The sequence below is a fragment of the Telopea speciosissima genome, chromosome 1 (assembly GCF_018873765.1).
Source record: "Telopea speciosissima isolate NSW1024214 ecotype Mountain lineage chromosome 1, Tspe_v1, whole genome shotgun sequence".
In the NCBI taxonomy this organism is placed as follows: domain Eukaryota; kingdom Viridiplantae; phylum Streptophyta; class Magnoliopsida; order Proteales; family Proteaceae; genus Telopea; species Telopea speciosissima.
Genome location: NC_057916.1, coordinates 31982977 through 32010065, shown reverse-complemented (window position 1 = coordinate 32010065; position 27089 = coordinate 31982977). Strand labels below are relative to the sequence as shown.

At 45.2% G+C, this 27089-nt stretch overlaps 1 protein-coding gene and 2 long non-coding RNA genes across 4 annotated transcripts in view; 2 read left to right on the top strand and 1 right to left on the bottom strand.

The window, feature by feature from the left end:
* Positions 1-27089, top strand: part of LOC122670638 (E3 ubiquitin protein ligase DRIP2-like) — a 57148-nt gene that overhangs the window by 21628 nt on the left and 8431 nt on the right. The gene's annotated exons all lie outside the window — the stretch shown is intronic.
* Positions 116-26540, top strand: LOC122670665. The gene is made up of 3 exons (XR_006334237.1): positions 116-161; positions 7218-7221; positions 26415-26540. It is a non-coding gene; the product is annotated as an uncharacterized LOC122670665 (long non-coding RNA).
* LOC122670661 lies at positions 15344-23050 on the bottom strand. Its single transcript, XR_006334235.1, has 3 exons — positions 22955-23050; positions 18026-18027; positions 15344-15356 (listed from the first exon to the last, which is right to left on the bottom strand). It is a non-coding gene; the product is annotated as an uncharacterized LOC122670661 (long non-coding RNA).

The following is a 27089-nucleotide window of genomic DNA, read 5'->3' as shown; positions in this document are numbered from 1 at the left end:
CTACACGCCTACATTGACCTATGGGATTGACTACTTTGAGACCTTTTTGCCAGTTGCTAGGTTGAATTCTATGTGAATCTTGATATCTTTGGCTGTCAATCTTGATTGACCTCCATCAAGAATGCCTCTTTGTATGGTGACCTGTGGGAGGAAGTTTATATGTGTTGTAATATGGGTACAAGGGTAGGGTTGTCATTAGGGGTATTTTAGTCTTCTACACATTCTAGATTGTTCTCCTCCATATTATATATAAAGCTGGCCAATGTCCCATTCGACTTATGTCATATTCATCAAACCAACATGGTATCAGAGAAGGAATTCTGATCTAAAACCCTAACCGCAGCTCTTTTTCTCCCTTTCTCGATTTTGGTGACTCCACTACCCACAGCCGAGTCCCCCTCTCTTCTCGGTTTGCATCTCCCACTATCACCACCACCCTTCTAACTGCTCTCAGTGGGTCTCCCCTAGTCCACCCAGAGCTTTTTCTCTCTTTTGGCGATGCCTCTCAAGATCTAAACACTCATGGGATTTTTTTCCCATGATTTGAGAGATTTTATTGATTTTTCCTTCCACAGGTTTTCCTGTGTTTTTTCAATCTATAGGGCTAACCCTGTATGTAGATTTTTTAGGGTCAATCCCTGCTTTTCCTTCTTCAAGGCTGAATATCGGTTTTTCAGGGCCAACCTGTTACCAATTTCTTCTAGGGACCAGCCCTGCCTTTCTTTTTTTGTTTCAAGGTTCCTCCACATCTTTGGTTTATCACAGGACCATCATTAGTTGTCGTCTCCACTCAGGGCCAACCCTACTTCATTGATTTTACAGAGTCCATACCCAAGAAATCGATTTTTTTGTCTACTGAGTTTTTCTATGGCTCTCTCTTGCGCCTTGCGCCTTGCGCCTTGCGCCATGCCTGGATCCTCGGAGATTTCTACTGCCTCCACTGGGACTGAAGGATTAACTCAGGGGAATTTTCCTTTCCTGCCTTGTTCGATCAAGTCCCGTGGTTATTACGGATTTACGGGTACCTTATTGACGATAATATTCGGCCTACTACTGCAGGTTCTGTTGTTGATAAATGGGAATGTGTAAATTCCCTCGTTATGGCATTTCTTATCAATTCTATACAGCCTCAGATAGCTCGTGGTTAACTGTTGTTGGACTTTGCTGCTAAAATTTGGAAGGTTGTCCAGGATACTTATTCCCAGGTTGGGAATGATGCCCAAGTTTTTGAACTCCACAAGAAGGTTCATGAACTATAGCAAAAACGAGTTGACTCTGTCACAATATTATTCCAAGCTATGCTCCCTGTGGCAGGAGTTGGATTTTTATGAGGAGTTTCAGCCTACTACCTCCACTGATGTTGCTGGTTTTGAAAAACGGTAGGATAAAATCAGGGTTTACGACCTCTTGGCAGGCTTGAATGTGAGTACGATCAGCTTCGTGCTCACGTTTGAGTCGTGACCCCTTCCCTACTCTGGAGCAAGCCTATTCCATGATTCAACTTGAAGACAGCCGTTGTACCACTATGTTACCCCGACCTATTCCAGCTCCTCCTGAGCGGTCAGCCCTTGTTTCTAGCTCTCAACCCCGTAGTGATACCCCACGATCTGGCAGGTCCTCTACTAAGGCCCCTGTGAAATGTGAATATTGTGGTAAGGAGCGTCATACCATGCTGGAAACTTCATGGGCTTTGTTAGTTATATTGGGCCAGAATACCGTGGGGGTATTCTGGACTTTTTTCCTTTATTATTTGTTAGTTTCTTATGTGGTTTAATCCTACATTGCTTATGTAATTATTTTTACTATTTCATTATAGTTATAAATACAATGTGCTTGGGATGAACTAATCATCCAAGCATTAACCTAATTCAAATCTGTTTCTTCATGGTATCAAAGCAGATTTCGAACTAGGGACACCAATTTTTCTCGATTTTTGTTCTTCTTCTCTCTCTCGATCTTCTTCTCTTCTAGTTCTCTCCTTCTTCTCCCTTGTTCTTCATTCCCATATAGGGCAGCACTGATGAGGTAATCATGCGATCCAGTTGCTGCCCCCATTACCTCATTTATGACTTGTAATTCTGTCCGATAGACTCCAATCAACACTGCTGCGATATTGGTTCTTCAGTTCCTTCTTGGAGATTGCTTCTACATCAGATACAAGGGCTCCTCTCCTCTCTTTGAAGACTAGAAGCTGCTGCAGAATTGTTGTTTTATTGGTTCAGAAATTATTCCTCAAGATTGAAGACTTCCTTAAGATCGATTCCTCCATTATCAGGGTTTTGAAAAAACCCTAACATCTATCGATCTTAGGGTTATTGCTGTCCACTGTTGCTGATTTTGTTGCAGGTTTTTTCTTCACTTATAAGGGCTTCTTCGACAGCTATATCAGCTTCTACAGATCTGTTTTTGGTGTGTGAAGACCTTGAGATCGATCTCATCATTACAGGGTTTTTTAACCCTAACTCTATCGATATTGGGCTGCTGCACCTGTTTTTTGGATCTGAATTTTTCTGCAGATGTGTTTCTCGTATTAAGGACTTCTCTACCTCAGTCTTTCAGCCACTTTGATATTATTTATTGTAGCCTAGGCTCCTCCATCGATTCCATCACTTTAGGGTTTTGTTCAAAACCCTAAAAACCATAATCGATCAAGGTTCTCTTTGGCTGCTGGTTCTATTTGTTTGGGACTTTACTTGAAGCTTGTTTGACCTTCTCTGCTGCCGGTATGGGTGACTCTACCAACTCTCTATCGCTACTTCTGTTCATGATGGCAATCACAAGACAGATTATCACAGCTTTCCACCTAACCCCATCAAACTGGATGGCTCAAATTACCTTCTGTGGTCTAGATCAGCCTCCTTTGCCATTGCTGGCCGTGGCCTCACTGACCATATTGATGGCACTATTGTTAAGCCTAGTGATAAAGGCCCTGATCAGACTAAGTGGCTGGCCAATAATGGTGTTCTCATGTCCTACCCCATAGGCTCTATGACTTCAGCCTTACAGCATAATTTTCTTCTTCTGGACACTGCCGACCAGATTTGGGCTGCTTGCAAGGAGACCTACGGACAGCTTGGCAATGATGCCCAAGTTTATGAAATTCGAAAGAAGGTCCTTCACACTACTCAGGGAGACCTTTCTGTTTCGGACTACTATGCTTCTCTCCGCAGCCTGTGGCAACAGTTGGATCATTACTCTAATTTTCACCCCTCTACAGTTGCTGATATTGCCTCTTATAAGAAACATGTGGACAAGATCAGAGTCTACGATTTTTTAGCTGGTTTGAATATGGAGTATGATCCCATTCGTGTTCAAGTGTTGGGCCATATACCTTTTCCCACACTTGAACAATCTTATGCATTGGTTTCTTCTAAGGAGAACCGTAGGGCTGCCATGTTACATCCTCCTATTACTGACAGATCTGCTCTCAAGGCTGCTGCCCCCATTACTCCTACACCCATTGGCACTGCTTCTCTTGGTGATTCTATTACAGGGACTGTTGTTTGTGAGCACTGTCACAAACCATATCACACCAAGGAGAGGTGCTGGAAACTTCATGGGAAACCAGCTGACTTTGAAGCAAAACGGGCTGCCAAGACCAAGACAAAGACAAAGCCCAAGGCCCATCAAACTGAGGCTATTACTACAGACCTTACTACTGACCCTGGTCTATCCCAGGATGAGCTACAGGCATTCCGACGTATGCTGAGGTCTTCCGCTGCTGCTACCTCTACTACATCAACTACTGCCAATTCTTCCGCTCATTTAGGTTCACACTTTGTCGGTCAGGTATTCCTTTTGGCGGTCATTGTGCTTCTGTAGCCTCCCATCCTTGGATCATAGATTCTGGGGCTACAGATCATATGACCGGTTCCTCTAGTTTGTTTCATCGATACTCTCCTACTTCTGGGAAGGACAAGGTCAAGGTAGCTGATGGTTCTCTTTCATCTATCTCTGGAAAGGGAATCATCAACTGCACCTCCTCCCTTCCCTTAACTTTTGTTTTGCACATTCCTAATTTTACTACTAACCTTCTTTCCATTAGTAGTATTACTTGTGATCTTAACTGCAAAGTTACTTTCTTTCCTTCTCATTGTGTGTTTCAGGATCTGGCCGCTGGGAAGACGATTGGATTGGGTAAAGTGCATGGTGGGCTATACCTGCTTGATGATGGTCGCTTCTCTCCACCACCATTACCTTCTCCACTGCACCAGAACTCCATGGTCTCTTCTGAACTTTACCCGTGGCACTCTCGGTTAGGTCACCCCCCTTGAGGAATTTTAGCACATTTATTTCCTAGTTTGGTCACCCTACATAATAAGGATGACTTTTTTTGTGAGGCGTGTGTTCTGGCCAAACAGACACGTTCAAATTATCCTATTTTAAATAAAAGAAGTTCTTCTTGTTTTGAGTTAGTGCATTCTGATGTTTGGGGCCCTAATCGGAAACCCTCTATTTCTGGCCATCGGTGGTTTGTATCTTTCATTGATTGTCATTCTAGGAACACATGGGTTTATCTCTTGCACACCAAAAATCAAGTTTTTTCATGCTTTCAACACTTTCATAAAATGGTCCAAACTCGCCCAGTGCAACTCTCAAAATATTGAGAAGTGATAATGGAACAGAGTATAAAGAATCACAATTTCAAAATATTTGGCTGACCATGGCATCATTCATCGACTAGTCATGTTGATACCGCCTGAATGGTGTGGCGTAAAGGAAAACCGCCACTTGTTAGAAATGGCCGTGAGCCTTAATGTTCATGCGAGGAATGTCCCGTCTCAATATTGGGGGGATGCGGTTATCACGGCAGCCTATTTCATCAATAGGCTGCCATCCCGGGTACTTTACTCCCGTAGCCCCTCTGATGTTTTAATTGGTAATTCCTCCTTTAGTGTGCCTCCCAAGGTGTTTGGTTGTGTGTGTTATGCTCGAGACACTAAATCTCCCAGCAAACTTGAACCTCGAGGACTCCGTTGTATTTTCTTGGGTTATTCTCCAACCCAGAAAGGATATAAATGTTACCATCCCCCTTCCCGCCGTACCATGGTTAGCATGGATGTTGTTTTCCATGAGTCCCTTTCTTATTATTCTTCGCCACCTCTTCAGGCTTCCTTCTGATCACCTCAAGCAGATGGCTATTCTTCCTTTCAGCAACTCCATTTTGAGCAGGAGTATCAACACAACTAGTTTGATGGAGAATCCCATAGGCAGCAAGGTAAGACTAAAAGGATCCCTTGAAGTATTCACGACCATTGTTACTTCGAAGAATCTTCACAGTAGCTGAAAAGTGAGTTTGTACCATACGATGGAAGTGCTGAAAACAATGGAAAACCTCCCCCTTGGTGTGCATCATATAAACCCAAGTGGCTCGAGAGTGGCCGTCGATGAAAGTTACAAACCAACGAAAGCCAGTCACAGAAATACAATGGGACGGACCCCAAATATCAGAATGAATTAAAGAAAAAGGAGTGGCACTTTTATTATCAGAAAAGGACGCTGTTCTTGATGAGCGATGTGGGACTAATTTATATTCAGAGTTTTTCATTACTTGTGGAACTTGTTTTACAAACTGAGCAGACAAGCTGCTTAAATAGAAAATCACAACTAATATAACCAAACAGGAACCAAGGTTACTTGTGGACTTTACAAACCAACCAAGGTTACTTTTTGACAAAGAACCTTAACTATAATTACAAACCAACCAAGGTTACTTTTTGACAAAGAACCTTAACTATAATTACTGTGCCATACTATGGTTACTTTTTGACAAAGATAAGTACAGGACAAAGACTTGAATAGTAAAAGACAAACCGGGACAATGACAGACACTATAGTGACATGGATTAATCTGTGTCGAAGTCGGTATCACTGGTGTAAGGGATGAACATGTCCAGTCGTGGTCCACTTTGAACTCCAGGTGTTCGCTCATGATTCGCCGAATGATCGGTGCGAACTTCGTTGTTGAGCGTCCCAAGTCAGGCGGGTCTTTGCGAAGTAGGCAAGCTGGGTAGGGTTGGAGGAGGTGTAGGCACAGGTGGCCGTGAAGGTGTACCATCGTTCTTTGTGAGCCTCGAATCATCACGATGAACAAAGAGATCTTCGATCGGTGCCACGGAGGGAGAAGGTCGGATCATAGCAATGAGATTGTGATCCAGGATGGGGGGTGTGATCAGGTGATGATGGATGAAATCAGGTGGTCGATGGAAAATATAGGTGACGAAAGGGTCGTCATCAAGAGCAGAGAGGGACTGAAGCCATTGAGGTATGGGAGCAAAGAGGCGGAGAAAACGGGCTAGACACTGAGGTCTTTGGAGACGAAAGTAAACAGTGCCAATAGGATTAGAGAAGATGGTGGAGACTGTGCTGAGATAGTGATAGAGAGTATGACGGTTGAAAGTGAGAGCAATTGTGTGAACAGCAAGAAGGTGCCAGAAGAAAACGACACATTCTTTATCGAAGAGGGCCGGGTTGATGGTGAAAGGAGTAAGGAAAGGGAAATCTTGGTGACAAACTACCCAATCATACTGAAGGCCATTATGATGGACCATGGAGGTAAGAACGGACTGATAGGTAGAGATATTATTGGTCCTGAGGGTACGAAGGGAAATATTACTGAAGAGGGATGCTGGGAGAGCCGGTAAGAGGTCAAGGAGTGGATCAGGTGGATCAGGTTGTGGTGGAGCTGATGAGGAAGCTCCAGGGGTAAGGGGCATGCAAAGGACAGGGATGGAAGAAGATAATGGTAAATTCTTCTTAGTCCTGGAGAGGAAATCTGCGAGGACATTATCTTTGCCTTTGATGTGACTAACTCTTGAAAGACCATTGTGAGAACCACTGTACCCATCGTAGTAGCCGAGATTCAGTGGAGCTGCTCGCTGAATCGTAACATCTTTGGGAAAGTCATCATATCCATCTCGATCCGGAATGTATGGCCAATAAGAAAGAACTGAAATTTCTCAATTCCACGATGGACTCGCAAGAATCTCTTTGAATGTGGAATGGTAGTGCTGTTCGGATGATTTGAACATGCCACTACGGTATCCGCATATACGCTCGTATTCTTGTCCTGGGATTCTTCAAGTAGAACCGCACCCATTGGGTATCACCGCATCGGATCGTAGAATACGAAGTCCTGTAGAGGTATCCGGAGAGTTGGCAATGATTGGGCCAGGGCTTTCAGATCTTTGACTGCCTGGGTATGAACAGAGGACCAGGGAGGTGCATCCTTTCTGAGGAGTCGGTGAAGATGATTTGTGAATCGGACCTGGTGAGGTAAGAACTCGGTCATATAATTGATGATGCCGAGGAACTGCTGCAACTCTTGCCGAGTGAAGGGGCCATCTGAGAACTCGAGGAGGGAGCGACCAATATGAGGCTGGAGTTGGAATTGTCCTTTGGATACAGTAACACCGAGAAAGTCAATAGTGTCGACTGCAACTTCCATCTTTGTGGGTGAGAGCATTATACCATGGGCTATGGTGATGTCCAAGAACTGCTGTAATAGAAGAGCATGATCTTCCTCTGTATCGGAGAAGAGGAGTATGTCGTCTATATAGATCAAGGCATGTTCTTGTATAGGAGCATAGATTTGTAGCATAGCCTGTTGAAACAGGGAAGGAGCTACCTTGAGGCCAAAGGGGAGAACTGTCCACTGGAAGTGTCCACCGGGAATGCAGAATCCGGTTTTGGACCTGTCGTCTGGATGAATTCCTAGCTGCCAAAATCCTGCTTTGAGATCAAACTTGCTGAATATCTTCGCCTTGGAAAGTTGAAGTAGAAGGGCAGGCCTTGTAGGTAATGGGAATTTGTCATCAGCCAGAAATGCATTGAGGGGTTGATAGTTGATTACAAGTCTCAGTTTGCCACGCTTCTGTTCAGCTCTTTTGTTTACATAGAAGGCTTCACAAGCCCAAGGGGAAGATGTCTTCTCGATGAGACCTTGAGCTTCCAGGAGGGCAACTTCTTGTCTTGCACTGGTGAGATGTTCAGGCTTCATACCAGAGTGACTGGCTTTGGTAGGATTTGCATCTTCATTCTTTTTTAAGGGGAGACGGATGAAGAACTTTGGGTTCTGCCAGAGGGGATGATCACATTTGGTGAGAAAGTCTGCATGATTCTCAGCACTGCAACGGAGGATCAATTGTTCTTTAATATCTGCAATAGGAGTGATTAGTAGCAAATTAGGAACAGTTGTCCAAGGAATGAATTGCTTTTTGTAGCTGAGACCATGTATACTCCATCTGAGGTGAGGTAACTGACAAAGGATGTCAAAACCAATAAGGGCATCACGACCAGGAAGAGAGGATCCTAGAACTGTATGACACAAGGTAAGAGAGGGGAATAGTTGGAAACGGATAGGGTTTTTGGAGATGAGGTTGACCGAAAAGGTTTCACCATCAGCTGCAGTGAAGAACTGTTTATGAGGTTTCCAATATTCGGAAGGAAGGACATGGGGAGCTAATATGGTTGTGGAACAACCTGTGTCAAAGTAGCCAATAACTTTGATAGGGCGGTCCCATGTAGTAGGAGAGATGGAGAGACTAGCTCGAGGAAGTGGGGTCTTGGTGATAGCAAAAGCTGGTGACTTAGGAGGGTTAGGAGAGGACAAAGGAGAGGCCATCGGGTAGATGGGGTCAAATCCATCGGACTCGGATTCGGGGGAGGAGGTATCCAAGTCTTCGTCTTCCCAATTTTCAAGGACAAACAGTAAGTCCGGGGAGAAGTCATCATCTACAGAGTAGTAGGATTCAACATCTCAAGATCCGGATCATCAAATGATGGAAAAGGGGGCGAGCATATGCATCAATTTAGCTTGCTTGGCCTTGTCAGGGCAATTGCGAGCAAAATGGCCGATTTTTCCACACGCATAGCATCTGGTAGAGGTCTTCTGCCGAAATTTCTTTCGTTTGAAGAACTTATAGGGCTGCTGCTGAGACCTTTGTTGATGCTTACCTTTGAACCGATGAAATCTGTGAGTACCATTTTTCTTGTGATTCTTCTCTGGACGGGAACTGATCTTGGAGAAGTGGGACTTCTTCTTAGAGGGACAAGAACAGTCTTTGTCTTTGTACTTGATCTTAAGATGGGATGTGTCACAAGCATCTGTAAGCTTATGAGTGGTCTTTTTCCATTGCTTAAGAATAATTACCGATCACATAACCTCAAGCAGGCACCTAAGGATCTCGATGTGAGACGACCGATAGAGCTGATCAATTCGGAGGCCAAAATGTTGTAAGGATTTTACGGCCTCTTTTCCCAAAGGTTCTGGGAAAGAATTGAGGAACACTTGTTTCATATTTGGGTCATCTAATCCTCCAAGGATGTAAAAACGGTCTAACATCCGTGTATAGTGCTTAGCAAGATCAGCCTTCTGAAAGGAGCTACACTTTATTTGGAAGTACTCCTCTCGGGCCTTGATTCTGTTGTTCTCAATGGGTCCAATCATTTCATTGTATAATTGTGCGATGAAGACATCAATAGGAATTTGAGTCCACTGGAGTTGCCGATAACCACTAAGGGCCATAACCATTCTCGAGGGTTCCATGGGTACGGCCAAGACTTGGTAATTACGCATATCGCCTCGTGGCTCCAAAGAACCAACATTTCTCATAGAAATCGAGGCATGAAACTCCTCTCGAAATCCGCTCAAGGCCATTTATGAAATGGGAGACCATCAAAAGTGAATAGTTATTTAGGGTCTTGATAGCCAAAAGGACGGGAGGAGTCGCTCAGGGGAATAATATGGGAGGCGTAGGGCGACCCGGGTTTATCGCCGCTGTGGTGCAGATCAACCTCACTTGCTGCCGCTTTGCGGACGATAGGTTCAGCTTGGAGCCCTGGAGGCATCCGGCGCCGGGGATGGGTTTGGTATGCGGTAAAGGACTGGGAACCGAGAGAGTCGGAGTCCGAGAAGGAGGTAACAGAGGCAAATTTGGCCATGGACAAAACAGGTATGGTTTTAGGTTGAGTCAGGGTCAACTGATTGAGGAAAGTACTGAGGGTATTAGTATTTTCCGGGAGAGGAATAACGGGATAAGCTGAATCAGGGGTATCAGGTTTTGATCCGGGAGGAACCTCGAGGGAACAAAACTAGAGGATCCTGCTTGGTCAGGTCGTAAAGGTTGAAGGTAGGTCAGAACCGTGGGTTTTGTCGGGAAATAGGAGTGGGTTGGAAAACAGGTTGTTGAGGAGCAGAATAGGATGTATGAGATCTCTTAGGTTTTGAAGATTTGGCTTTGAGGGTAGCTAGATGTCTCTGCTGGTCCTGTAACTCCTTGAACATAGCAGTTGGGAAGCTATGTGGGGCTGAATACTCATGGTAGATAGGGGTTGTAAATGATTCAGGGAAAAGAGTGGGGCTTGACGGAAATGGTTGAGTCTGAGCCAATCTGAGTTGTTCTTCCAACAGTTTCTTTTCCTTTTCTCGGCCAGAGATTAGAAAGGAGGCATAACAGAGTCCTTCACCGTCATAGCTATAGTCATTAGCTCTTGGTGGAGGGCTTCAATCCGTGTTTTGAGGTAACGGATGTCGGATTCATTCTGCCGGAGAGCAAGAGTATGGTGCTCTTGATAGGAAAGAAGCTTGTTCAGATACTGGTTCTGGACCAAAGCATTTTCTGCTGGCTAGTTCAGTTGTGCTTCAACTGAGGAGTTGGTAGCCATCTATCCCATATTGTCAAGGACATTAGGGGGTGTAACTTTCCACTTGTGGTGGCGACGATCAGCATCTTCATAGTCAGAAGTGGGAGGGAAATTTCTGCTGATCCCTTCCGAACTAGAAGCCATAAAATAAGGAATGGGTTGCTGGATCTCGTGTTCTGCCATAACATCAACCCGGGAGCCGTTGGAGGGGAAGGCGGAGCCGGAGATAAATCTGGTTTGCGGTAAGGCGTGACCGGTAGAGGAGATGGAGGGGGCGGGGGGGAGAACTGCTGCCCAAAGAACAGGGGTTTGCTTTGCCTAGTCTACGATAAAGCGATATCGCCACGGTCTTCTCAGAGGTCCAACATTTGGACGGCCGCTAATAATGAGCCGTAGAGGGTCAGACGCTTTTCTTCTTTGGCATCGGAGGTGGAGGTCGAGGATCTTTGTCGAAGATCGTCGGCGTCGTCCCAACCACTCTTGAGGATGCCGAAGAAACATGGTACACATATTAGCGAGGCTTTGGGTATGTGAGTGTGCGACCATCTTGAAGGGTGATAGTGGATTGTAGCCGTAAGGCGGAGTAGCATGGGATGTTATGAGTTGGCTTTTTGGGGGATCCGTGATCTAGAATGAGTTTGGGAGCGGGGGGCGTGGGGGGGGCAAGGGGTGTGTGAGTAATAGTGGGGATCCGATCCTCGCCGTCTGTCGAACGGGCTGCATGTTTGGAGAATCCAAGATCGAGGTTCAAGTTTTTTGCGTGGTTTTGGAGTCCGTAGCAGATCCGTAGTGAAGATTACCGCTATTGCTGCCTCTTTCTAAGGCGCACTGTCACAATCAATCGAAAGCGCCAAGCATCGAGGTAGGTTCGGATCTTGAAATATTGTAGTTAGGGTACATCGTATAGAAGGCAGCTGCTATCGCTCAGAGTGGGTTAACGTCCGTGATGGTCGTGATGTGGGAAATTCCCAAATCTGGTGTCCAGAAGATTAAGGCGCATGGCAACCGGAGACCCTTTTCGGCCGTGGAAGGTAATGGCAATCTGATAAAGACGCAAGGTGGAGATGGGCGTAACCGAAGCTGGATCCATTTAGCTCGATCAACTCGGAACTCGTGTGCGCATAGGAAAATATTGCTCTTTACCACTAGCAAACACTCCGATTCCGAGAGAAAGGAGGAGCCCCGGACGTACTCCTTTGTGACCTTGAGTCCTTTTAGGAGATATGATCGTCTTGATCTTCCGGTAATCGAGGTAGAAGACTCAGGGAAAACATCATAAGGATTTATGATGGGAAAGTTAAGTTCAATTGAATTTGTTCATTTCGGGTATAATTAAGTTCATATAAGTAGTCTACCTGTGAGGTACGTAGATGTTTTAAGGGTAACGGGAGCAATGAGTAGGAGGTTGTAAACTCACGATAAAAGGAGGAGAGATGTCTTCCGTCCTTCGTGAGATGCACCGAACCTTTTATCGTTATAAGATGGGAACAAGAACATAGCTGATGATGAAATGTGTCCTTCTCGACTGCACCAAGGTAACCCGAAAGGTACGGGATTTAGCAGCGATCTCCGCCTGCACCCACACCTTACTCAAGGGACATTACCAACCTGGTCGGAGAAGAAGACAACAAGACACCACACACACCTATTTCTCGATGCAGTAGGATCCGTCAAGACGGGTAACTGGCAGAAAGCATACTTAGGCTGTAAAATATAAAACATCATCATCACGGAGCATAGCAGGCCAGGGAGCAGTAGCTCCGTCGAACAGAAGGCAAGAAGGTTTTACTCACAAGGTGGAGATGGGTGTAACCACACTCGGGTTACCTCCGGTCTGGTCAGACGAAGGACATCTGTTCATCATCCACTACAAGTTTCTGTTCCCATCTCATACCGTATAAAAGGTGTGCGATCTCTCAAGGATTCGGAAGACATCTTTCTTCCTTTTATCATGAGTTTACAACCTCCGCACTACCGCTCCCAAGTACCCTTAAAACATCTCATTGCCTCAAGGTAGACTACTTATATGAACTTAATTATACCTGGCTGACAAAGAAATTCACCCAACTAACTTTCCCATCATAAACCCTTACGATGTTTTCCCCGCCTTCTACCTCGGTTACTTTCGAAGATCGGAGACGATCATATCTCCTAAAAGGACTCAAGGTCTAAAGGAGGACGTCCAGGCTCCTCCTTTCTCTCAGAATCGAGTCGTGCTAGTGGCGAAGAGCGATATTTCCCGCGCACATCTTGAGTTGATCGGCATGGATCCACTTCGGTTACACCCATCTCCCTTTGGTCGCTAAGATTGCCATTACCTTCCACGGCGAAAAGGGTCTCCCGGCCGCTTGCCGGGCGCCTTAATCTTCCGGGCACCGATTCGAATTTCCCACATCGACCATCACGATGGTTCGAGGGCACTGCTTTTTATCGGTGTACCTAACTCATATTTCTCGCAAGATCCGAACTGCCCGTGCTTGGCGTTTGATCGATTGGACGCGGGCCGGAAAGAGGCAGAGGATAGCGGCTCTTCACTACCGGGTGACTTCTAAAACCATGCCGTGAACCTCAATCTCGGATTCTTGATAACGATGCGGCTCTTTCGTCAGACGGTGAGGTCGGATCCCACTATTACTCTGTACCTCGGCAGTCGACAGAGTAGCCCCGCTCGAACTCATTCCTGAGTCATGGATCACGGCTTACAGACTCGTAACATCCCACCTTCTCCGCCTCTAACGGCTACAAATCCAGTCATCGGCCTCTGAAGATGGCCGCCCTGTCATACCCAAGCCTGTAATATGTGACCTGTTTCCTTCGCATCCCAAAGTGGTTGGACGGCGCCGCGATCTTGACAAAGATCTCGGCCTCCTCCCCTCCGGCCAAAGAAGAAAAGCGCGGCCGGACCCTACGAGCTCGTTATCGGGGCTGTCCAACATTGGACCTCTTGGAGAAGACCGTGGCGGATATCGTTTATGTGGACTATGGCAATAGAAACCCCTTCTTTGGGTCTGTTCTCCGCCGCCAGCTCCATCTCCTCCACCGGTCACGCCATGCAAACCAGTTTATCTCGGCTCGCCTTCCCTCCAACGCTCCCCGTGATGTTGTGGGGCAGCATCCAGTGCCCATTCCTTGTTTTATGGCTTCTAGTTCGGAAGGGATCAGTAAATTTCCCTCCCACGCTGACTACTGAAGATGTTGATCGCCGCCACCACAAATGGAAAGTTACTCCCCTAATGTCTCGATAATATGGGACAGATGGTTACCAACCCCTCGCTTGGCCAAGCACAACCGAATCGCGCAGAAAATGCTGTCCGGTCCGTAACTGCATTCAACAAGCTTCTTCCTATAAGAGCACCATACTTCGCTTCTCCGCCAAGTAATGAATCCGACATCCGGCATCAAAACACGGATTGAAGCCCTCCCTACCAAGAGCTAATAACTATAGCTACGACGCGCTAAGGACTCCCTGCTATGCCTCCTTTCTAATCTCTCGGCCGAGAAAGGAAAAGAAATCATAGGAAGAACAGCTTCGATTGGCTCGACTCAACCATTTCGTAAGCCCCACTCTTTTCCCGAATCATTTACAACCCCTATCTACTACAGTATTCAGCCCCACATAGCTTCCCAACCATATGCTCAAGGAGTTACAGGACCAGAGAGACATCTAGCTACCCTCAAAGCCAAATCTTCAAAACCTAAGAGATCTCATACATCCTATTCCCGCTCCTCAACAACCCGTTTTCCAACCCACTCCTATTTCCCTACAAAAACCCGGCGGTTCGACCTACCTTCCAACCTTTTACCGACCGCGCCAGACAGGGATCCTTTAGTTTTGTTTCCCTCCCGGCATCAAAACCTCGATACCCCGATTGACTTATTCTGTATTCCTCTCCCGAAAATACTAATACCTCGATACTTTCCTCCTCGAGTTGACCACTGACTCAACCTAAAACCATACCTGTTTTGTCCATGGCCAAAGTTGCCTCCTCCTTCTCAACTCCGACTCCCTCAGTTCCCGCAGTCCCACTGCATACCAAACCCATCCCCGGCACCGATGCCTCCCGAGCTCCAACGAACCTATCGTCCACGAGAACAGTGAGGTTGATCTGCACCACAGCTGACAACCCGGGCCGCCCGCACCTCTCATATTCCCCTCGGGCGACTCCTCCCAGTCCTTTTGCAATCGGGACCTAAATAACTATTCGCTTGATGGTCTCCCATTTCTTGGCCCGAGCGGTTTGAGTTATGCCTGGTATCTGCGAATGTTGGTCTGGAGCCACGACGCACAGTTAAGAGTTCTTGGCCCGATCCCGGGAACCCTCGGAGAATGGTTCTGGCCCTGGTGGTTATCGGGACTCCGGTGGACTCGTTCCTTTGATGTCTTCTCGCACGATTGTTATGAAATGATTGGACCCATTGAGACAGCGGGTCGAGGCCCGAGAGAGTACTTCCGGATAAAGTGTAGCTCCTTTGTAAGGCTGATCTCGCTAAGCACTATACACGGATGTTAGACCGTTTTACATCCTCGGAGGATTAGATGACCCCGGAATATGAAACAAGCTGCTCCTCAATTCTTTCCCTAACCTTTGGGAAAAGAGGCCGTAAAATCCTAGCAACATTTTGGCCTCCGAGTGATCAAGCTCCTATCGGTCGCCTCTCTATCAAGAGATCCTTGCAAGTGCCCTGCAGAAGATATGTGATCAGCAGCTATTCTTCAAGCAATAGGAAAAGACCACTCGCTAAGCTTAAGGACGATGCTTGTGACACATCCCATCTTAAGATCGAGTACAAAGACAAAGACTGTTTTTGTCCCTCTAAGAAGAAGTCCCACTTCCAAGATCGGAGTTCCCGTCAGGAGAAGAATCACAAGAAAAATGGTACTCACGAGATTTCATCGGTTCAAAGGTAAGCATCAACAAAGGTCTCAGCAAAGAGAGTTCTATAAGTTCTTCAAGCGAAAGAAATTTCGGGAAGACCTCTACCAGATGCTGCATGCGGTGGAAAAATCGGCCATTTGCTCGCATTGCCCCTGACAAGGCCAAGCAAGCTAAATTGATGCATATGCCGCTTCTTTTTCCATCACATGATGATCCGGATGCAGATGTTGAATCCCTCTTACTCTGTAGATGATGACTTCTCCCTGGACTTCTTGTTGTCCTCGAAAATTGGGAAGACGAAGACTTGGATACCTCCTCCCGAATCCGAGTCCGATGGATTTGACCCCATCTCGCCCGATGGCCTCTCCTTTGTCCTCTCTCCCTAACCCTCCCTAAGTCACCCAGCTTTGCTTGCTCACCAAGACCCCGCTTCCTCAAGCTGTCTCTCCATCTCTCCTACCACGTAGGGACCGCCTTATCAAAGTTATTGGCTACGCACACAACAGTTGTTCCACACAACTATTAGCTCCCACGCCCTTCCTTCCGAATATTGAAACCTCATAAATGCTTCTTCACTGCAGCTCGATGGTCAAACCTTTTGATCAACCTCATCTCCAAAAACCCTATCCGCTTCAACTATTCCCCTCTCTTTACCTTGTGTCATATAGTTCTAGGATCCTCTCTTCCCTGTGCCGTGATGCCCTTATTGGTTTTCGACATCCTTTATCGGTTACCTCGCCTCGATGGAGTATACATGGTCTCGCCACAAAACAATTCATCCCTTGGACAATCAAGTTCCTAATTTGCTACTAATCACTCCTATTGCGTATATTAAAGAACAATTGATCCTCCGTTGTAGCTGAGAATCATGCACTTTCACCAAATGCGATCATCCCCTCGCGGCAGTAACTCCAAAGTTCTTCATCCGTCTTCCCCTTAAAAAAGAATGAAGATGCAAATCCTACCAAAGCGGCTCACTCACTGTATGAAGCCCGAACATCTCACCAAATAGTGCAAGACAAATAAGTTGCCCTCCTGGAAGCTCAAGGTCTCATCGAGAAGACATCTTCCCCTTGGGCTTGAAAGGCCTTCTATGTGAACAAAAGAGCTGAACAGAAGCATGGCAAACTGATACTTGTAATCAACTATTAGCCCCTCAATGCATTTCTGGCTGATGACAAATTCTCATTACCTACAAGGCCTGCCCTTCTACTTCAACTTTCCAAGGCGAAGATATTCAGCAAGTTTGATCTCACAGCAGGATTTTGGCAGCTAGGAATTCATCCAGACGACAGGTCCAAAACCGGATTCTGCATTCCTGGTGGACACTTCCAGTGGACAGTTCTCCCCTTTGGCCTCAAGGTGGCTCCTTCCCCGTTTCAATAGGCTATGCTACAAATCTATGCTCCTATGCAAGAACATGCCTTGATCTATATAGACGACATACTCCTCTTCTCCGATACAGAGGAAGATCATGCTCTTCTATTACAGTAGTTCTTGGACATCACCATAGCCCATGGTATAATGCTCTCACCCACAAAGATGGAAGTTGCAGTCGACACTATTGACTTTCTCGGTGTTACTGTATCCAAAGGACAATTCCAACTCCAGCCTCATATTGGTCGCTCCCTCCTTGAGTTCTCAGATGGCCGTTTCACTCAGCAAGAGTTGCAGCAGTTCCTCGGCATCATCAATTATATGACCGAGTTCTTACCTCACCAGGTCCGATTCACAAATCATCTTCACCGACTCCTCAGAAAGGATGCACCTCCCTGGTCCTCTGTTCATACCCAGGCAGTCAAAGATCTGAAAGCCCTGGCCCAGTCATTGTCAACTCTCCAGATTCCCTCTATAGGACTTCGTATTCTACAGTCTGATGCCAGTGATACCCAATGGGGTGCGGTTCTACTTGAAGAATCCCCAGACAAGATACGACGTATATGCGGATACCGTAGTGGCATGTTCAAATCATCCGAACAGCACTACCATTCCACATTCAAAGAGATTCTTGCAGTCCATCGTGGAATTGAGAAATTTCAGTTCTTTCTTATTGGCCATACATTCCAGATCGAGATGGATATGACAGCTTTCCCAAAGATGTTACAGTTCAAGCAGAAGCAGCTCCCTGAATCTCAGCTACTACGATGGGCACAGTGGTTCTCACAATGGTCTTTCAAGGTTCGTCACATCAAAGGCAAAGATAATGTCCTCGCAGATTTCCTCTCCAGGACCAAGAAGAATTTACCATTATCTTCTTCCATCCCTGTCCTTTGCATGCCCCTTACCCCTGGAGCTTCCTCATCAGCTCCACCACAACCTGATCCACCTGATCCACTCCTTGACCTCTTACCGGCTCTCCCAGCATCCCTCTTCAGTAATATTTCCCTTCGTACCCTCAGGACCAATAGTATCTCTACCTATCAGTCCGTTCTTACCTCCATGGTCCATCATAATGGCCTTCAGTATGATTGGGTAGTCTGTCACCCAGATTTCCCTTTCCTTACTCCTTTCACCATCAACCCGGCCCTCTTCGATAAAGAATGTGTCGTTTTCTTCTGGCACCTTCTTGCTGTTCACACAGTTGCTCTCACTTTCAACCGTCATACTCTCTATCACTATCTCAGCACAGTCTCCACCATCTTCTCTAATCCTATTGGCACTGTTTACTTTCGTTTCCAAAGACCTCAGTATCTAGCCCGTTTTCTCTGCCTCTTTGCTCCCATACCTCAATGGCTTCAATCCCTCTCTGCTCTTGATGACGACCCCTTCGTCACCTATATTTTCCATCGACTACCTGATTTCATCCATTATCACCTGGTCACACCCCCCATCCTGGATCACAATCTCATTGCCTATGATCCGACCTTCTCCCTCCATGGCACCAGTTCCGAAGATCTCTTTGTTCATCGTGATGATTCAGAGACTCACAAAGAACGATGGTACACCTTCATGACCACCATGTGCTCCTACAACCATGTTGATCCTGCAACCCTACCAGCTTGCCTACTTCGCGGCACCCGTACAGCTTGGGACGTCAACAACGAGTTACAGCACCCAGTCATTCGGCGAATCATGAGCGAACACCTGGAGTTCGAAGTGGACCACGCACTGGACATGTTCATCCCTTACACCAGTGATACCGACTTCGACACAGATTAATGCATGTCACTATAGTGTCTGTCATTGTCCCGGTTTGTCTTTTACTATTCAAGTCTTTGTCCTGTACTTATCTTTGTCAAAAAGTAACCATAGTATGGCACAGTAATTATAGTTAAGGTTCTTTGTCAAAAAGTAACCTTGGTTGGTTTGTAAAGTCCAAAAGTAACCTTGGTTGGTTTGTAATTATAGTTAAGGTTCTTTGTCAAAAAGTAACCTTGGTTGGTTTGTAAAGTCCACAAGTAACCTTGGTTCCTGTTTGATTGTATTAGTTGTGATTTTCTATTTAAGCAGCTGATCTGCTCAGTTTGTAAAACAAGTTCCGCAAGTAATGAAAAACTCTGAATATGCCAGCGCACCTGGAAAACGCGTCTACCAGGGGAAGGTTGGCAACCACATATAAGCACAGAGAGCTATCCTCGATGAGCGATGTGGGACTAAGATCTCGTTCCGCACGAGACAGCCCCATCACCCCCACGAGCAATCGGCTTGAGCATACCGATGAAGTCGGCAACAACAAGCACTGGGAAAACGAGATCTACTGTGGGGAAGGTTGGCAACCACATATAAGCCTGAGAGCTATCCTCGATGGCGATGTGGGACTAAGATCTCGTTCCGCACGAGACAGCCCCATAGTTCGAGTTTGCTAGCCAAAACACATACCTCACAAAAAAATTTATTCGTATTACATTGCTGAAAAGAAGGAAAGATCCCAGCTGAAGTCCCTAATGGTGGATGTCCCAAACGGCGGTGCCACTACATTAACTCAAAAACGGGAGACGAAGAAGAAGTCTGAAGAGCTTGACCAGAGACCAAAGAAGGGCCATCATCAAGCAGATACAGACCATTGTGCACTCTACCAGAGCCCATCGTTGCCCCTGTCACCAGATCCTGAAACATAATGAGAAGGGAAAAAAGTAGACTTTGCAATTCAAATTGGAAGTAAGACTAATAATGGACAATAAATTAGTAGGAAAAGAGGGAACATGCAGAAATGAAGAAAGGGACAAAATAGGAGAACACCAAACAGAACCTTTCCCAGAAATGGTAGAACAAGTCCATTGGCTAAACGAACCTTGTCTTTACCAGAGCAGGGGGTGTATTGAACAAAAAGGTTGGAAGAACCGGTCATGTGATATGATGCTCCAGAGTCGATGATCCACGGGGATGTAGAGACAGATGCACTATGACCACAAAAGGGATACATGAACTGGCAAGGTTGGAGTCAGCAATAGCAACAGCGGAGGCAGAAGAGGCAGATGTAGGTGTAGGTGGCTTCATCCGAGTAAGAAGACGACGAAAGGCACGGAGTTCAGCTGATGATAGTGTAGAGCCAGCTGGTGTATTGTCAGACACCTCTATGGTTGGCCTGGTTAGAATTGCCATGACCTCTACCATGGCCACGATTAGAGGCATCAGAAGGAAGCCTGAAGAAACAGATTTGAATTAGGTTAATGCTTGGATGATTAGTTCATCCCAAGCACATTGTATTTATAACTATAATGAAATAGTAAAAATAATTACATAAGCAATGTGGGATTAAACCACATAAGAAACTAACAAATAATAAAGGAAAAAAGTCCAGAATACCGTGGGTATTCTGGCCCAATATAACTAACACTCCCCCTCAAGTTGGAGCATATATATCATGCATGCCCAACTTGACTAAGATAGGATGAAACAGCTTGCTACTCAATCCCTTAGTGAACACATCAGCTAGCTGATCAGAAGACTTCACAAAGGGAACAAAAATGAGGCCAGCTTCAAGCTTCTCCTTGATGAAATGTCTGTCAACCTCCACATGTTTCGTGCGATCATGCTGGACAGGGTTATAAGCAATACTAATAGCTGCTTTATTGTGACAATAAAGCATCATTGGAAGATGGACAGCAACACCAATATCCTGCAATAACCCTCTAAGCCACAGAAGTTCACAAATTCCTTGTGCCATTGCACGAATTCGCTTCAAGACTAGACCTTGCCACAACATTCTCGCTTTTCGCTGCTTACAAGGTTTCCACCCACAAAGGAACAAGAGCCAGAGATAGATTTCCTGTCAAGAGAACCAGCCCAATCGGCATCAGTATAGGCTTCAACCTTCAAGTGACCATTGGCAGATAGAAGAATTCCCTTTCCTGGAGTAGACTTCAAGTACCTCAAAATACGACGGACCGCATCCATATGAGAGGAATATGGATCGTGCATGAACTGACTCACCAAACTTACAAAGAATCGCAATATCGGGCGTGTGTGGGAAAGGTAGATTAGTTTGCCTACTAACGCGATAGGCACCCTTATCAACCGGCTCACCCTCTTTCTCCCTAAGTTTCGTAGTAGCTTCCATAGGAGTATCTGAAGGATGACAGCCAAGTAGCCCTGTCTCAGTCAATAGATCAAGGACATATTTTCTTTGAGAAAGAAAGATGCCCTTTGAAGATCAAGCAACTTCTATCCCTAGAAAATATTTTAGGGGACCAAGATCTTTGACCTCAAACTCACGGCCAAGAAGAATTTTCAAATCCCTAATTGTAGCATCATCATTACCAGTAATCACAATATCATCCACATAGACTACAAGAAGAGTAACCTTGTCACCAAGTCGTTTGATAAACAAAGTGTGATCAGCATTGCTCTGCGTGTAACCTGCTGAAATCATAGCCTTACGAAATCTGCCAAACCAGGCCCTGGGTGATGCTTGAAGCCATAAAGGGCACGCTTAATTTACACACCTGCCTTAGTCCTGTCATCGAGAAACCAAGTGGAATGTCCATATATACCTCCTCCTCAAGCTCCCGTGGAGAAAGGCATTTTTGACATCTAATCTGAAGACCCCACCCAAGATTTGCGGAGATAACAACACCCTGGCAGTGTTGAGCTTTGCGGCTGGTGCAAAGGTCTCACGATAGTCAACTCCATAAGTCCGAGTAAACCCTTTGCAACCAAACGTGCCTTGTGCTGTCCACCGAACCATCCGCCTTACGTTTAACTACGAAGACCCATCTACACCAGCTTTGGTTTTTTCCCGGAGGAAGAGCCACAAGATCCCACGTATTATTTTTGTGTAGTGCTCTCATTTCTTCCAACATTGCTAACTTCCACTTTCCATCTGTAGATGCTTCCTGCCAATTTCTAGAAACTGAAACAAGGGAAAGAGAAGATACAAATGCACGAAAAGAGGGAGAAAGAGAGTTATACGAAACAAAATGAGATATGGGATGTAAAGTGCAAGTCCTAGTACCTTTGCGAAGTGCAATCGGTAGGTCGGAAGGATTACCAGGAGATGTAGGATCTGTGTCTGGAGCCGGCAATTGGATGGGTACTAGTGCTATAGTGGGATGCAATTGCCCTCTTGTGGACCTTCCCCTTGTATAGGTGATCATGTTGGAGTTGTCAATTCTCTTCTGAAATTCACCAATAATTCTCTTCTGAAATTCACCAATAATTCTCTTCTAAAATTCACCAATATTTTCAAAACCCTGACATCTATCGATCTTTGTGGGTGGAAACCTTGTCACTTGGCGGAGCAAAAAGCAGAATGTTGTGGCAAGGTCTAATGCTAAAGCCGAATTCCGTGCAATGGCACAAGGAATTTGTGAACTTCTGTGGCTTAAAGGGTTATTGCAGGATATTGGTGTTGTTGTCCATCTTCCAATGATGCTTTATTGTGACAATAAAGCGGCTATTAGTATTGCTCATAACCCTGTCCAGCATGATCGCACGAAACATGTAGAGGTTGACCGACATTTCATCAAGGAGAAGCTTGTAGCTGGCCTCATTTGTGTTCCCTTTGTGAAGTCTTCTGATCAGCTAGCTGATGTGTTCACTAAGGGATTGAGTAGCAAGCTGTTTTATCCTATCTTAGTCAAGTTGGGCATGCATGATATATATGCTCCAACTTGAGGAGGAGTGTTAGTTATATTGGGCCAGAATACCGTGGGGGTATTCTGGACTTTTTTCCTTTATTATTTGTTAGTTTCTTATGTGGTTTAATCCCACATTGCTTATGTAATTATTTTTACTATTTCATTATAGTTATAAATACAATGTGCTTGGGATGAACTAATCATTCAAGCATTAACCTAATTCAAATCTGTTTCTTCAGGCTTCCTTCTGATGCCTCTAATCGTGGCCATGGTAGAGGTCGTGGCAATTCCAGCCAGGCCAACCATAGAGGTGTCTGACAATACACCAGCTGGCTCTACACTATCATCAGCTGAACTCCGTGCCTTTCGTCGTCTTCTTACTCGGATGAAGCCACCTACACCTACATCTGCCACTTCTGCCTCTGCTGTTGCTATTGCTGACTCCAACCTTGCCAGTTCATGTATCCCTTTTGTGGTCATAGTGCATCTGTCTCCACATCCCCGTGGATCATCGACTCTGGAGCATCATATAACATGACCGGTTCTTCCAACCTTTTTGTTCAATACACCCCCTGCTCTGGTAAAGACAAGGTTCGTTTAGCCAATGGACTTGTTCTACCATTTCTGGGAAAGGTTCTGTTTGGTGTTCTCCTATTTTGTCCCTTTCTTCATTTTTGCATGTTCCCTCTTTTCCTACTAATTTATTGTCCATTATTAGTCTTACTTCCAATCTGAATTGCAAAGTCCACTTTTTTGCCTTCTCATTGTGTTTCAAGATCTGGTGACAGGGGCAACGATGGGCTCTGGTAGAGTGCACAATGGTCTGTATCTGCTTGATGATGGCCCTTCTTTGGTCTCTGGTCAAGCTCTTCAGACTTCTTCTTCGCCTCCCGTTTTTGAGTTAATGTAGTGGCACCGCCGTTTGGGACATCCACCATTAGGGACTTCAGTTGGGATCTTTCCTTCTTTTCAGCAATGTAATTCGAATAAATTTTTTTGTGAGGTATGTGTTTTGGCCAAGCAAATTCGAACTCGTTATTATATTTCTGATAATAAAAGTGCCACTCCTTTTTCTTTAATTCATTCTGATATTTGGGGTCCGTCCCGTTGTATTTCTATGACTGGCTTTCGTTGGTTTGTAACTTTCATCGACTGCCACTCTCGAGCCACTTGGGTTTATATGATGCACACCAAGGGGGAGGTTTTCCATTGTTTTCAGCACTTCCATCGTATGGTACAAACTCACTTTTCAGCTACTGTGAAGATTCTTCGGAGTAACAATGGTCGTGAATACTTCGAGGGATCCTTTCAGTCTTACCTTGCTGCCTATGGGATTCTCCATCAAACTAGTTGTGTTGATACTCCTGCTCAAAATGGAGTTGCTGAAAGGAAGAATCGCCATCTGCTTGAGGTTGCTCGCTCTCTCATGTTTAAGATGCATGTCCCTCCCCAATACTGGAGCGACTTCGTTCTTACTGCAATTTTTTTGATCAACCGCGTGCCCTCTGAGGTCCTTGCCTTCCGCTCTCCTCTGGATGTTCTCTAGAGCCCTGCTATGTGTCCGGTTCCTCCAAAAATTTTCTATTGTGTGTGTTATGCTCGGGATCATCATTCCCATGGCAAATTCGACCCTCGTGGCCTTCGGTGTATTTTTTTTTGGGTTACTCAGCTACTCAGAAGGGCCACCAGTGTTATCACCCTCCATCCAGACGTTGGTTTACAACTATGGATGTCATTTTTCCTGAGTCCGCTGCCTACTATCCTGCGACACCTCTTCAGGGGGAGCCTTCTTCAGTTGAAGATGTGCCGCTTCTTACACTGGATGCTCTGCAACCTCTAGTTCTTGTTCAGGGGGAGATTGAGATTTTCACTACTACAGTTCAGGAACCCATACCCGAGACACATGTCTATGTTCTCAAACACCAGCAGAATCAAGCCACTACTGCACCCATTCTACCGCGCCAATTGCCACCTCTTGATCCTGATCCTGCTCCCATGGATTCTGGTAATGTTCCTCCCATTTCTGATGTTGATGTTGATTCTCTTGTTGATCCCTCTCTCGATCTACCTATTGCAGTTCGCAAAGGTGTTAGGTCATGTACATTACATCCTATTGCTAAGGCTGTTTCTTATGACTCACTTTCTCCCTCCTATTTTAGTTTTGTGTCCTTGCCCTCTACTTCTATTCCCAAGAATTGGCAGGAAGCTATTGTAGACTCACAATGGCATGCAACTATGGTTGAAGAAATGCAGGCACTAAGGAAAAATGACACATGGGATCTGGTTTGTCTTCCTCCACAAAAGAAGATTGTTGGTTGCAAGTGGGTATTCACAGTTAAGCAGAAGGTTGATGGTACAGTAGATTATTATAAAGCTAGGCTGGTTACAAAGGCTTTACCCAGATCTATGGGATGGATTACCAGGAGACATTTGCTCCAGTGGTCAAGATGAACACCAGCCGTGTTATATTATCCTGTGCAGCTAATTTAGGTTGGGACTTACAACAACTGGATGTGAAGAATGCGTTCCTTCATGGGGAACGTGAGGAGGAGGTGTACATGGACATTCCTCCTGGTTTTACATGCTCAAAAACACAGGGAAAGGTGTACAAGTTGAAGCGTGCTTTATATGGGCTGAAGCAGTCACCTCGTGCCTGGTTTGGGTATTTCCACATAGCTATGGTCACTACAGGTTACTCTCAAAGCAATGCTGATCATACTTTGTTCATCAAGCAGTCTAGTAAAAAGATTGCAGTTTTGATTGTATACATTGATGATATTGTCGTTACCAGTGATGACGTTGAAGAAATTTCTTGCCTCAAACAATATATGGGCAAGGAATTTGAGATTAAGGATCTTGGGCAGCTTTGTTACTTCCTTGGCATTGAAGTTGCTTGGTTCTCTCATGGCATCTACCTGTCTCAGCGGAAGTATGTGCTTGATCTTCTAGTAGAGATTGGTATGTTGGGATGCAAGTCAGTTGATACTCCTATTAATGCTAACTGTCACTTGGGTAGCAAGGAAGGAGATCTTGTTGATAAGGGATGTTACCAGAGATTAGTTGGGCGATTGATTTACCTCTCACATACTCGTCCTGACATTGCTCATGGAGTCAGTTTGGTCAGCCAATACATGCATGATCCTTACTCTACTTACATGGAAGTAGTGTTGTGCATCGTCCGTTACTTAAAGTCCACCCCAGGTTGTGGCATCCTTTTTTCTCCTCATGATCATCTCCAAGTTGAGGCCTTTACGGATGCTGACTGGGCTGGTTCTCCCGATGATCGGAGGTCTACCATAGGTTATGGAACCTTCGTTGGTGGTAATCTTGTCACTTGGAGGAGTAAGAAACAAGCTGTTGTGGCTCGGTCTAGTTCTGAAGCAGAGTTCCGTGCAATGGCTCACGGCATCTGTGAACTTCTGTGGCTTCAGGGTCTTCTCACCGATTTGGCTGTCCCTGTTACACTTCCTATGAAGCTTTATTGTGACAGCAAATCTGCCACCAACATTGTTCACAACCTTGTCCAGCATGATCGGACGAAACATGTGGAGATCGATCGTCACTTCATCAAAGAGAAATTGGACTCAGGTCTTATTCGTGTGCCTTTTGTTTCTAGCAATGAACAATTAGCTGATATCTTTACTAAAGGACTTAGTGGAAACTTTTTCATCCTATTGTTTGCAAGTTGGGCATGTGTGATATATATGCACCAAATTAAGGGAGAGTGTTGTAATATGGGTACAGGGGTAGAATTGTCATTAGGGGTATTTTAGTGTGGACACATTCTAGATTGTTCTCCTCCATATTATAAATATAGCTGGCCTATGTCCCATTCGATATAAAAAGTCATAGTCATCAAACCAACAATATGAAGCAACCTCCTAGGTATGTTGCTCAAAGGGGAGGACTCAAAAAGTTTGTAGGCTGCACAAAGCCATTTATGGGCTCAAACAGTCCCCACAAGCATGGTTTGATAAATTTAGTAAAGTTGTTGCTGCATATTGGTTTTTCTTAGTGTTAGTCAGATCACTCAATTTTTGTTCGACGATAGTTTCCTAAAGTTATTATATTGGTTGTTTATGTTGATGATATAATTGTTTCTGGCAATGACGTGTCTGGGATTACTAGTTAAAACTTATTTACAACAACACTTTCAAATGAAAGACTTGGGTATTCTCCACTACTTTTTTGGTATTGAGGTTATTTATAGTAAGAAATGCCTCAGTTTGTCTCAACGGAAGTGTTCTTGATCTTCTAAGCGAGATAGGGATGTTAGGCTGTAAGCCACTCCTATAGATCCTCATGTCAAACTTGGAGTATTTGATGACAAGGATTATGCAGATAAGCATCAATATCGAAGACTTGTGGGCAAGCTTATATATCTTAATGTTACTTGTCATGATATTTCGTTTGTTGTTGGTGTGATTAGTCAGTTTATGTAGATACTTAAGCAAGTTCATTGGGAGGCAGCCTATCGTATATTGAGGTATCTCAAAAGTGTTCCAGGAAGGGGATTATTTATCGTTGTGTTGTAAAATGTGGTACAAGG